The 13263-nt window shown below is 46.0% G+C and overlaps 1 protein-coding gene across 1 annotated transcript in view; it reads right to left on the bottom strand.

Moving 5' to 3' along the window:
• Positions 1-13263, bottom strand: part of LOC141272310 (gastrula zinc finger protein XlCGF66.1-like) — an 81527-nt gene that overhangs the window by 59015 nt on the left and 9249 nt on the right. The gene's annotated exons all lie outside the window — the stretch shown is intronic.

Genomic DNA, 13263 nt, shown 5'->3' with positions numbered 1-13263 from the left:
GTGGTAACTCCACCTCCAGCGGGGGACGCTCACCGTGGTAACTCCACCTCCAGCAGGGGACGGTCACCGTGGTAACTCCACCTCCAGCGGGGGACGGTCACCGTGGTAACTCCACCTCCAGCGGGGGACGGTCACCGTGGTAACTCCATCTCCAGCGGGGGACGGTCACCGTGGTAACTCCACCTCCAGCGGGGGCGGTGAGGTGAGGAGGAGCCGCTGCACATCCCCCATACAACACTGAGGAGCCGCAGTCACATGGAGCAGGAGCCTCCACAGGAACAGCTCTGATCTCACCCCACACTCTCCTCTCACAGATTCACCACAAACCCTCCCTGTAATCTCACCGGAATGGCGGGAAGCGGAAACCTGCTGCTGGCTGATACCAGAGAGCAAGAGCTGCGCACAACCAGGACGGAGCTGCTGCATTGAGAGCGGGAGGACCTGTGGTGACATCACCGCCATGTGATCAGGGGGCGGAGCTCTGGAGAGAAGCTGTGAAGGACGTGAGTTGACGTCACGTCCATGTGATCAGGGGGCGGGGCTTCGGGTGGTGATTGGCTCCGCAGTGTTTCCTCACAGACTGTAATGATTCTATAAACTATAAAGTTATTATAATGGTGAAGGAGCTGTGATGAGGCTGCGGTCATGTGACAGTGATGACGTCACCGCAGCTCCTCCCCCTCAGGGGTCATTGCCCCGCCCAGATCTGCAGATGATCCCGGCGCTGTCGCTCCTCCGGCTCCTCCTCCCTCTGACGTCACATAGTGGCCGCTTTCTCCAGTGATGAGGATTTCTCTGCTCCCGCAGGTTCTGTAAGTCCAGTAGTCTCATCAGGTCCACATCTATAGTAAGTTCATCTGTTTCCCCAGTCAGGGCTCGCTCTCACTTCAATCTGATAAAAGCCCAGACTGCGTCCGTACCCAGTAATCCTCGGATTCTCTGCTCAGCGGCGTTTTGTTTTCCAGCTCCGATCGGATCGCACGCACCCATATAATCTACAGCTGCGTGTGAAACATCGCGCTGCACTCAGATACCACCCGAGTGCAGTGTGATTCCCGCCAATGCCAGCAGCAGAGGAGATGGAGATAGTGATTTCCCCGTCCCCTCCGCAGCCGTGCGAGAGGATCACAGCATGGAGCACTGACATTCGGCTCCCGCTCGCAGCAGAGCAGCAGCGAGTGTCATTAGCATATCGCATCGGGGGGTCTCACATCGCATACCGTACACTAGTGGGACCCCGGCCTAAGAGATACGTCTGTGTCTTGTATAGCAGAGCGGAGTTGTACAGATACCTGTCTTTACGTAGGCTCAGGTTCTCCCGGGGGCGACTCAGCCTCAGCATCCTCCCGCGCCATCTCCTCCTCTCCATGTTGTTGTGCAGAGTTCTCGGCGCCATCTTGTGATCAGGGTCTGGAGAATTTTTCATTTTTTTTTTTTTTCTCCTATTTTTTTAATTTTAAAATTTTTTATTAAAATGTTCTAATGCTGATAATTTAGTCGTCCGTTCAGATATTAAAATATTCACCCAATGACAAATGAAAGCAATTCTAAACCCATAACCCTTCTATGACCTGATCACTGTCTACATACTGAAAAACAATGAGTATACCAACATTATCACAACATAAGAGCCGAAGCCACAAATAGTAATGTGAAAGCTTCTTCCCCGGAATCCAATGTTGCTCTATCCATAAAAAACCTTCATCAAATCTCAACTTCATTCCTGACCCCGATCATTTCTATAACCATAGATGTGTTAGTGCACAATGCGGTATCTGCGCTCCAGCGAGACCACCGTGTCTGTACTGTCTGCAAGAAGAAAGAAGAGAAAGGGGACATTTGTCCCCCAGCTCTACTGACGGACTCACATTATACTCTAGATTCAGGCCTTTAGGAGACAGACGATTTACAGTCAATATCCAGAAGGCTTCTCTTAATACCGCCTCCTCTCCTAGGAGCACTCACTTGTTCTATCACCTGGGATTTTGTCTCAGACAACGATATCTTCGGACTTTCTCAAAATATCCACAAGTGAATTCAGGAGACGTGACTGGGAAAAGAATCCAAAAGGTGAGTCTCCTATGAACTTCATGCTGCAACTGTAATGGAATACTGTGGAGAAAAACGCCTATCGCGAGGACTGCGAGTCCATCTGCGCCCCACTCTGTTTTCAGAGGATGGGACTTTCTGCGATCAATTCGAGCAGATTAATAAGTGTTCCCTGGATTTAATCTTGTTGACTGCTGATAGACTGCAGGCGGCAGATACAGATTTAAAAGTGGAGATTGCGAAAAATGTAAAATAAATAATATATAAATTAGGTCAATAATTTTTCCTTCTAATTTATGATATACAGAGGAGAATTAGAATGTGTTGTGGGTGAATGATGATATTTGTTTTTTAGACTTTGGTGCATATAGTTAAATGGTACGATGATTATTATCTTACTTGTTTTAACTTCTGCTTTCTCACATCTCGCCTTCCCTTTAACACATTCTGTGCACTCTCTCCATATCCACCCCTCCCTTCTCCCCTCTCTCATGTATAACTCTGAGGCTCCACTGATATTTCTCACCCACTCCAAACCATCCACTACCTCCATACAGCACGCAAAACGTTCATACAAATCATTGCACCACCTGCTCTTTCTCATTTTTCTCCTCCTAGTCGCTGACAACATCTCCCCCAACACTGGGCCTCCCTGCACTAGCATACACCACTCTCCTCCAGCTGCATATAGAAACCCTGCTAATCTTAGTAACATTCAGTGCATGCCCTCTCCTATTGCTTTCATTGTGCCCTCTGGAACGCACGGTCTGTGTGTAACAAACTAACTTACATTCACGATTTTTTCCTCTCTAATTCCCTTAACCTTCTGGCTATTACAAAAATCTGGATCCAGCATTCAGACACCACCGCAGCTGCTGCTCTCTCATTTGGTGGGCTGAAATTTTCACTTACGGCCAGACCTGAGAATAGACAGGGTGGAGGTGTTGGTTTGCTCCTTTCACCACAATGTGCTTTCCAGGTCATCCCCCCAGTTCCCTCACTTATGTTTCCTTCCTTTGAAGTCCACACCATCAGACTCTTCAAACCCTTCTCACTGTGAGTGGCAGTTGTGTATCGCCCTCCAGGCTCCTCCCACCAGTTCCTGGATAACTTTGCCAACTGGCTTCTTCACTTTCTATCCTGTGACATCCCCACGCTCATCACAGGAGACTTTAACATCCCCATCGATGATCCCCTCTCCCAATCTGCCTCTCATCTACTTTCTCTAACCTCCTCATTCGGCCTCTCACAGGTTACTAATTCTCCTACACATGAAGACGGGAATACTCTGGACCTGGTTTTCTCCCGTCTCTGCTCGCTGCATGACTTTACTAACTCTCCTTTCCCGCTGTCGGACCACAACCTTCTTTCCTTCTCTGTCAAGAACTGTCTCCTCACCTGGGACACCCCCACTTACCACACTTCTAGGAATACACGTACCATTAATACCCAGCAGCTTATGGACAATCTCCACACATCTTCAGCCCCCATCTCCTCCCTCTTCTGTCCAAACTTGGCATTGTCACACTACAATAATACAGTGAAGAGCGCCCTAAATGAAGCAGCACCTTCTACACGCAGAAAGACCCAACGCAGACAACGGCAGCCCTGGCACGCAATGCAAACACGCTTTCTTCAGCGTTGCTCAAGGTGCGCTGAGCGTCAGTGGAGAAAATCTCTTTTAGCAGAGGACTTCATCCACTATAAATTCATGCTCAAAACCTATAACTCTGCCCTTCATCTGGCCAAACAATCCTACTTCACCCCTGTCGTCACTGCTTTCTGGTTCTTCTATCCTTTAGTATACAGGCCCGGAGAGAATAAGACACAAGACAGGTAGTATGCGTCAACAGACTCTAACTTTATTACAAAGCATAGGGTTTATATACACCCTGGAGGAAGAAACAGATTTACCATATATGGTCCGATCATACAATTTAGCTGTGCAAAAAAAGACTGGTTTCTGTTCTCGTGATGCCTATGCTTGTGTTGAAACATTTAATCAGACACATTCTGATGACTAGCAAGGACATGTTAGTTTCTATTGATACAAGGAAGGAACATTTAGTTGTTGTTTTTGACCTAAGGTAACCGTCAGACTTATATAGCATAGATGGGGTCTTTGAACTTGGGGGACCTCATCTTCTGCTATAACACCCCCCTCATCACTTCACTGTCCAACAATCCAAAATGACTTTTTGAAACCTTAAACTCCCTCCTGAAACCTAATGCACAGGCCCCCACCACCAACCTCAGCGGTGAGCATCTGGCCACTTATTTCCTAGAAAAAATCAACCACATCCATCAGGTCATTTTGGTCCAATCTCCTCAGTGCCTGGATCCCCTTCCCTGCCGCACTTCAAGCTCACTAGCCATCTTTGAGCCTGTTACAGAAGAAGAAGTTACCCAGCTCCTCACTTCTTCCCGACCTGCAACAGTGACCCCATTCCTTCACATCTGCAGTCTCTCTCCCCGGTGGTCACCACTCACCTGACTAAAATATTTAACCTCTCTCTTTCTTCAGGTATCTTTCCCTCCTCATTTAAACATGCCATCATAACCCCTTTACTTAAAAAGCCATCCCTGGACCAGAACTGCACTGCTAACTACAGACCTGTCTCTAACCTTCCTTACATCTCTAAACTCCTGGAACGCTTGGTCCACTCCCATCTAATCCGCTATCTCTCAGATAACTCTCTCCTCGACCCTCTACAATCTGGTTTCCGCTCCTTACACTCCACTGAAACTACCCTCACTAAAGTCTCTAATGATCTACTAACAGCTAAATCCAAAGGTCACTGCTCCCTGCTGATTCTCCTGGATCTCTCTGCCGCATTTGACACTGTGGATCACCAGCTCCTCCTCACTATGCTCCGCTCTATAGGCCTCCAGGAAACTGTTCTCTCCTGGTTCTCCTCCTACATCTCTGACCGCTCCTTCACTGTATCTTTTGCCGGCTCCTCTTCCTCTCCTCGTCCCCTTACTATCGGTGTCCCGCAGGGATCAGTCCTATGCCCCCTCCTCTTCTCTCTATACACTGCCCCTATTGGACTAACAATCAGCAGATTTGGGTTCCAGTATCATCTCTATGCTGACACCTATTCACCTGACATCACCCCTACCCTAATACAAAATACTAAGAATTGTCTGTCCGCTGTCTCTAACATCATGTCCTCCCTCTATCTTAAACTGAATCTCTACAAAACTGAACTTCTTGTGTTTCTCCCCTCTACTAACCCAACTCTACCTGACATTGAAATTACCTTGGAGGGTTCAACCATAACTCCCAGTAGCACGTTCGCTGCCTTGGGGTCATATTCGACACTAACCTTTCCTTTACTCCCTATATCCGATCACTCACTCGCTCTTGTCACCTGCATCTTAAAAACATCTCCAGAATCCGACCTTTTCTCACCTTTGAAACTGCTAAAACTCTTACTGTCGCTCTTATTCACTCCCGTCTGGACTACCGCAACTCTCTTCTGATCGGTCTCCCTCTTACCAAACTTTCTCCTCTCCAATCTGTCCTGAATGCAGCAGCCAGGGTCGTATTTCTGTCCAGCCGCTTCACCGATGCCTCCATCTTGTGCCAGTCATTACACTGGTTGCCCATTCGCTACAGGGTCCAATATAAACTCATAGCTGTCACCCACAAAGCTCTCCACAGTTCGGCACCACCTTATATCTCTTCTCTCATCTCTGCCTATCGCCCTACACGTGCCCTCCGTTCTACAAATGACCTAAGACCAACATCCCTCATAATCTGAACCTCGCACCTCCGTCTCCAAGACTTCTCTCGTGCTGTGCCAGTTCTCTGGAATGCTCTACCCTAGAAGAACCGACTGATGCCTAGCCCCCATGTCTTCAAGCGCTCTTTAAAAACCCATCTCTTTAAACAAGCCGACCACCTCAACTACTCAGTAAACCAACTTTCCCCTTTTTCCTCCTTCTAAATATTATTCAGAATCTGCTCCCTACTCTTCATCTGTCTCCACACCCTCCATGCACACGATAACTGCACTCGATACTTGATTATTGCACTTATACATACGGGCTGATGACCGGATCATGCAGCTTTATGTAAAAATCCCTATTTATTATAATTGCCAGACCTGAAATAACAAGCACTTTTCACCTACTGTGTCCCCCCATTCCCTTGTAGATTGTAAGCGTGCGAGCGGAAGGACCCTCGCTCCTAATGTAACTGTTTACACTGTCTCACCTTGTATTGAAGTTATTGTCTGTACATGTCCCCGCTTAATTGTAAAGTGCTGCGGAATATGTTGGCGCTATATAAGTAAAACTTATTAGTATGTTTTTTTTGCATTTCCTACAGTGCTTGCCAAAAGTATTGGCACCCCTGCAATTCTGTCAGATAATACTCAGTTTCTTCCTGAAAATGATTGCAATCACAAATTCTTTGGTCTTATTCTCTTCATTTAATTTGTCTTCAATGAAAAAACACAAAAAGAATTGTCCTAAAGCCAAATTGGATATAATTCCACACCAAACCTAAAAAAGGGGGTGGACAAAAGTATTGGCACCCTTTTAAAAATCATGTGATGCTTCTCTAATTCGTGTAATTAACAGCACCTGTAACTTACCTGTGGCATCTAACAGGTGTTGGCAATAACTAAATAACACTTGCAGCCAGTTAACATGGATTAAAGTTGACTCAACCTCTGTCCTGTGTCCTTGTGTGTACCACATTGAGCATGGAGAAAAGAAAGAAGACCAAAGAACTGTCTGAGGACTTGAGAAACCAAATTGTGAGGAAGCATGAGCAATCTCAAGGCTACAAGTCCATCTCCAAAGACCTGAATGTTCCTGTGTCTTCCGTGCGCAGTGTCATCAAGAAGTGTAAAGCCCATGGCACTGTGGCTAACCTCCCTAGATGTGGACGGAAAAGAAAAATTGACGAGAGATTTCAACGCAAGATTGTGCGGATGGTGGATAAAGAACCTCGACTAACATCCAAACAAGTTCAAGCTGCCCTGCAGTCCGAGGGTACAACAGTGTCAACCCGTACTATCCGTCGGTGTCTGAATGAAAAGGGACTGTATGGTAGGATACCCAGGAAGACCCCACTTCTTACACCGAGACATAAAAAAGCCAGGCTGGAGTTTTCCAAAACTTACCTGAGAAAGCCTAAAACGTTTTGGAAGAATGTTCTCTGGTCAGATGAGACAAAAGTAGAGCTTTTTGGGAAAAAGCATCAACATAGAGTGTACAGGAAAAAAAAAGAGGTATTCAAAGAAAAGAACACGGTCCCTACAGTCAAACATGGCGGAGGTTCCCTGATGTTTTGGGGTTGCTTTGCTGCCTCTGGCACTGAACTGCTTGACCGTGTGCATGGCATTATGAAGTCTGAAGACTACTAACAAATTTTGCAGCATAATGTAGGGCCCAGTGTGAGAAAGCTGGGTCTCCCTCAGAGGTCATGGGTCTTCCAGCAGGACAATGACCTAAAACACACTTCCAAAGGCACTATAAAATGGTTTTAGAGAAAGCACTGGAGACTTCTAAGGTGGCCAGCAATGAGTCCAGACCTGAATCCCATAGAACACCTGTGGAGAGATCTCAAAATGGCAGATTGAAGAAGGCACCCTTCAAATATCAGGGACCTGGAGCAGTTTGCCAAAGAAGAATGGTCTACAATTCCAGCAGAGCATTGTAAGAAACTCATTGATGGTTACCGGAAGCGGTTGTTCGCAGTTATTTTGGCTAAAGGTTGTGCAACCAAGTATTAGGCTGAGGGTGCCAATACTTTTGTCCGGCCCTTTTTTGGAGTTTTGTGTGAAATGATCAATGATTTGATTTTTGCTTCATTCTCTTTTGTGTTTTTTCCTTGCAAGCAAATTAAATGAAGATAATAAGACCAAAGAATTTGTGATTGCAATCATTTTCAGGAAGAAACTGAGTACTTTTGGCCAGCACTGTATATACGCCTATATATATATTTGTGGCAATGTGTATTGGTGTAAAATAAAATATTTAATTTGATAGTTATTATACTTTGTTATGGACGTTTTTTCATCTTTGTGTATATACATTGCTCAAAAAAATAAAGGGAACACTGAAATACCCATCCTAGATCTGAATGAATGAAATATTCTCATTGAATACTTTGTTCTGTACAAAGTGGAAAAACACACTACAGGCTGATCCAACTTTGATGTAATGTCCTTAAAACAAGTCAAAATGAGGCTCAGTATTGTGTGTGGCCTCCACGTGCCTGTATGACCTCCCTACAACGCCTGGGCATGCTCCTGATGAGGCTGAGTATTGTGTGTGGCCTCCACGTGCCTGTATGACCTCCCTACAACGCCTGGGCATGCTCCTGATGAGGTTGCGGATGGTCTCCTGTGGGATCTCCTCCCAGACCTGGACTAAAGCATCCGCCAACTCCTGGACAGTCTGGGGTGCAACGTGACAACGGTGGATGGAGCGAGACAACTCGCAACAGCAACAGGTTTACACGGACTGTTTGGATCACCCGGCTGCGATCCGGAGGGCATTTTGCAAATAAAGACATTTAAAGTAGAACTTTACTTGGGTCACTGCCTCATTACCGCACAGTGTGAACACCGCCGCACTACACAGTATATAAAGTAATCAGATGATAGACTCACATACCCTAAGGGACTAAAGAAAAAACATATAATCACCCATCCTCAATTATACAAAAGAAACCTCATCTGGTGTTGCCACATCCGTAAATATTAAATCTATAAAAATATTGAACCCATACGGTAAAAGCTGTGAAGAAAAAATAAACAAATAAATTGGAAAAAAAACTGAAAGGCCACAATTGGCACACCTCTGTAAGAAGAAAGCTCTAAAAACTGATCCAAATGCTGAACGAGCATCAAAATGCACCAATAAATGCATTTATACACTGCTCAAAAAATAAAGGGAACACTTAAACAACAGAATATAACTCCAAGTAAATCAAACTTCTGTGAAATCAAACTGTCCACTTAGGAAGCAACACTGATTGACAATCAATTTCACATGCTGTTGTGCAAATGGAATAGACAATAGATGGAAATTATTGTCAATTATCAAGACACCCTCAATAAAGGAGTGGTTCTGCAGGTGGGGACCACAGACCACATCTCAGTACCAATGCTTTCTGGCTGATGTTTTGGTCACTTTTGAATGTTGGTTGTGCTTTCACACTCGTGGTAGCATGAGATTTATTTTTTTGAGCAGTGTATATACCAGGGATTAGCTGCAGAGCATTGCAAGTAAGATGGAGATACAATGCAGATTTCAGAAGAGATAACACGTAGCAGAGGAGTGAGATATTAATATCACGGGGGAGGAAATGTGTAAGAGGGTGACCAGGACGGTCATGCGCCTCTTCCCTCTTTCTGCACATATTGCTGTACCCTGTGTTTATATATGAGTATGTATGTGACCTAATGTCTGATGTGTTAGTTATAGGGTGAGTATATATAGGTAGAGTATTAGAATAGGTGCTGCATGTTAGCAGACATTTCAATTCATATATATTCAGCTCTGGCTCAGGATAGCACACGTGCTGGGTCACGCGTGCAACAGACTAAGTGCAATAGCTTAAAGTGCTTTTAATATACAATGGCAGTTGGACAGGGCAGGAGACAGGTAAGGTGCATAAGATATTCATACAAACATGCAGCTTCTTGGTCAGTTGTATTACATTATACATTGGTCAAACCATCCACTACCTCCATACAGCACTCAAAACATTCATACAAATCATTGCACCACCTGCTCTCTCTCTTTTTTCTCCTTCTCCTATTCACTGGCGACATCTCCCCCAACCCTGGGCCTCCCTGTGTGTAACAAACTAACTTACATTCACAATTTTTTCCTCTCTAATTCCCTTCACCTTCTGGCTATTACAAAAGTCTGGATCCAGCATTCAGACACCACAGCAGCTGCTGCTCTCTCATTTGGTGGGCTGAAATTTTCACATACGGCCAGACCTGAGAATAGACAAGGTGGAGATGTTGGTTTGCTCCTTTCACCACAATGTGCTTTCCAGGTCATACCCCAGTTCGCTCACTAACATTTTCTTCCTTTGAAGTCCACATCGTCAGACTCTTCAAACCCTTCTCCCTGTGAGTGGCGGTTGTGTATCGCCCTCCAGGCTCCTCCCACCAGTTCCTGGATCAATTTGCCACCTGGCTTCCTCACTTTCTATCCTGTGACATCCCCACCATCATCATGGGAGACTTTAACATCCCCATCAATGATCCCCTCTCCCAATCTGCCTCTCATAGGTTACTAACTCTCCTACACATGAAGACGGGAATACTCCGGACCTGGTTTTCTCCGGTCTGTGCTCGAGCATGACTTTACTAACTCCCCTCTCCTGCTCTCGGACCACAACCTTCTTTCCTTCTCTGTCAAGAACCGTCTACTCACCCGGGACCCCCCCACTTACCACACTTATAGGAATACACGTACCATTAATACCCAGCAGCTTATGGACAATCTCCACACATCTTCAGCCCCCATCTCCTCCCTCTTCTGTCCAGACTTAGCATTGTCACACTACAATAATACACTGAAGAGCGCCCTAGATGAAGCAGCACCTTCTACACGCAGAAAGACCCGACACAGACAACGGCAGCCCTGGCACACGATGCAAACACGCTTTCTTCAGAATTGCTCTAGGTGCGCTGAGCGTCAGTGGAGAAAATCTCTTTTAGCAGAGAACTTCATCCATTATAAATTCATGTTCAAAAGCTATAACTCTGCCCTTCATCTGGCCAAACAATCCTACTTCACCCCCCTCATCACTTCACTGCCCAACAATCCAAAATGACTTTTTGAAACCTTAAACTCCCTCCTGAAACCTAATGCACAGGCCCCCACCAACAACCTCAGCCATGAGGATCTGGCCACATATTTCCTAGAAAAAATCAACCACATCCATCAGGACATCTCAGCCCAATCTCCTCAGTGCCTGGATCCCCTTCCCTGCTGCACTTCAAGCTCACTAGCCATCTTTGAGCCTATCACAGAAGAAGTTACCCAGCTCCTCACTTCTTCTTGTCCTACAACCTGCAACAGTGACCCCATTCCTTCACATCTCCTGCAGTCCCTCTCACCGGTGGTCACCACTCACCTGACTAAAATATTTAACCTCTTTCTTTCTTCAGGTATCTTTCCCTCCTCATTTAAACATGCCATCATAACCCCTTTACTTAAAAATCCATCCCTGGACAAGAACTGCACTGCTAACTACAGACCTGTCTCTAATCTTCCCTTTATCTCTAAACTCCAGGAACGCTTGGTCCACTCCCGTCTCATCCACTATCTCTCAGATAACTCTCTCCTCGACCCTCTACAATCTGGTTTCCGCTCCTTACACTCCACTGAAACTGCCCCTACTAAAGTCTCTAATGATCTACTAACAGCTAAATCCAAAGGTCACTGCTCCCTGCTGATTCTCCTGGATCTCTCTGCAGCATTTGACACTGTGGATCACCAGCTCCTCCTTACTATGCTCCACTCTATAGGCCTCAAGGACACTGTTCTCTCCTGGTTCTCCTCCTACCTCTCTGACCGCTCCTTCACTGTATCTTTTGCCGGCTCCTCTTCCTCTCCTCGTCCCCTTGCTATCGGGGTCCCGCAGGGCTCAGTCCTAGGCCCCCTCCTCTTCTCTCTATACACTGCCCCTATTGGATAAACAATCAGCAGATTTGGGTTTCAGTATCATCTCTATGCTGAAGACACCCAATTATACACCTCTTCCCCTTACATCACCCCTACCCTAATGCAAAACACCAAGGATTGTCTGTCTGCTGTCTCTAACATCACGTCCTCCCTCTATCTTAAACTGAATCTCTCTAAAACTGAACTTCTTGTGTTTCTCCCCTCTACTAACCCAACTCTGCCTGACATTGAAATTACCTTGGAGGGTTCAACCATAACTCCCAGCAGCACGGCCGCTGCCTTGGGGTCATATTCGACACTAACCTTTCCTTTACTCCCTATATCTGATCACTCACTCGCTCTTGTCACCTGCATCTTAAAAACATCTCCAGAATCCGACCTCTTCTCGCCTTTGAAACTGCTAAAACTCTTACTGTTTCTCTTATTCACTCTCGTCTGGACTACTGCAACTCTCTTCTGATCGGTCTCACTCTTACCAAACTTTCTCCTCTCCAATCCATCCTGAATGCGGCAGCCAGGGTCATATTTCTGTCCAGTCGCTTCACCGATGTTTCCATCATGTGCCAGTCATTACACTGGTTACCCATTCGCTACAGGGTCCAATATAAACTCATCGCTCTCACCCACAAAGCTCTCCACAGTTCTGTACCGCCTTATATCTCCTCTCTCATCTCTGCCTATCGTCCTACACGTGCCCTCCGTTCTACAAATGACCTAAGACTAACATCCCTCATAATCTGAACCTCGCACCTCCGTCTCCAAGACTTCACTCGTGCTGCGCCAGTTCTCTGGAATGCTCTACCCCAGACGATCCGACTGATGCCTAGCCCCCATGTCTTCAAGCGCGCTTTAAAAACCCATCTCTTTAAACAAGCCGACCACCTCAACTACTCAGTAAACCAACTTTCCCCTGTCCCCTCATTCTAAATATTATTCAGAATCTGCTCCCTACTATTCATCTGTCTCCACACCCTCCATGCACACGATAACTGCACTCGATACTTGATTATTGCACTTATACATACGGGCTGATGACCGGATCATACAGCTTTATATGAAAATCCCTATTTATTATAATTGCCCGACCTGAAATAACAAGCACTTTGCACCTATTGTGTCCCCCCATTCCCTTGTAGATTGTAAGCGTGCGAGCGGCCGGACCCTCGCTCCTAATGTAACTGTTTAAACTGTCTTACCTTGTATTGAATTTATTGTCTGTACATGTCCCCGCTTAATTGTAAAGTGCTGCGGAATATGTTGGCGCTATATAAATAAAACTTATTATTATTACTAGGAATTGGGTACAGTGTAGTGGTGAACGCAATAGTTTAGGATAGAAACAGTTAATGTGTTCAGCAATAGCTGCAGAGCAGGAGGAGCCGGGTAGTTACCAGGAGGTTTAGTGACTACAGCAGGGGAGTAAAGGGGAAGTCTGCCCAGCAACCGAAGGAGGATTGGTGATTGGCCCAGTCAAAAGGGGAGGAGATTAGGCCAGGGCGGAGCAACGGTTTTTCCTGTCAGTTAGTTCTGAGGGAGGGATGT

This window comes from Phyllobates terribilis, unplaced genomic scaffold, assembly GCF_046119375.1.
Source record: "Phyllobates terribilis strain yellow unplaced genomic scaffold, ASM4611937v1 Scaffold_1__5_contigs__length_1240528914, whole genome shotgun sequence".
NCBI lineage: Eukaryota > Metazoa > Chordata > Amphibia > Anura > Dendrobatidae > Phyllobates > Phyllobates terribilis.
This window is presented reverse-complemented; position numbering and strand designations above follow the sequence as displayed.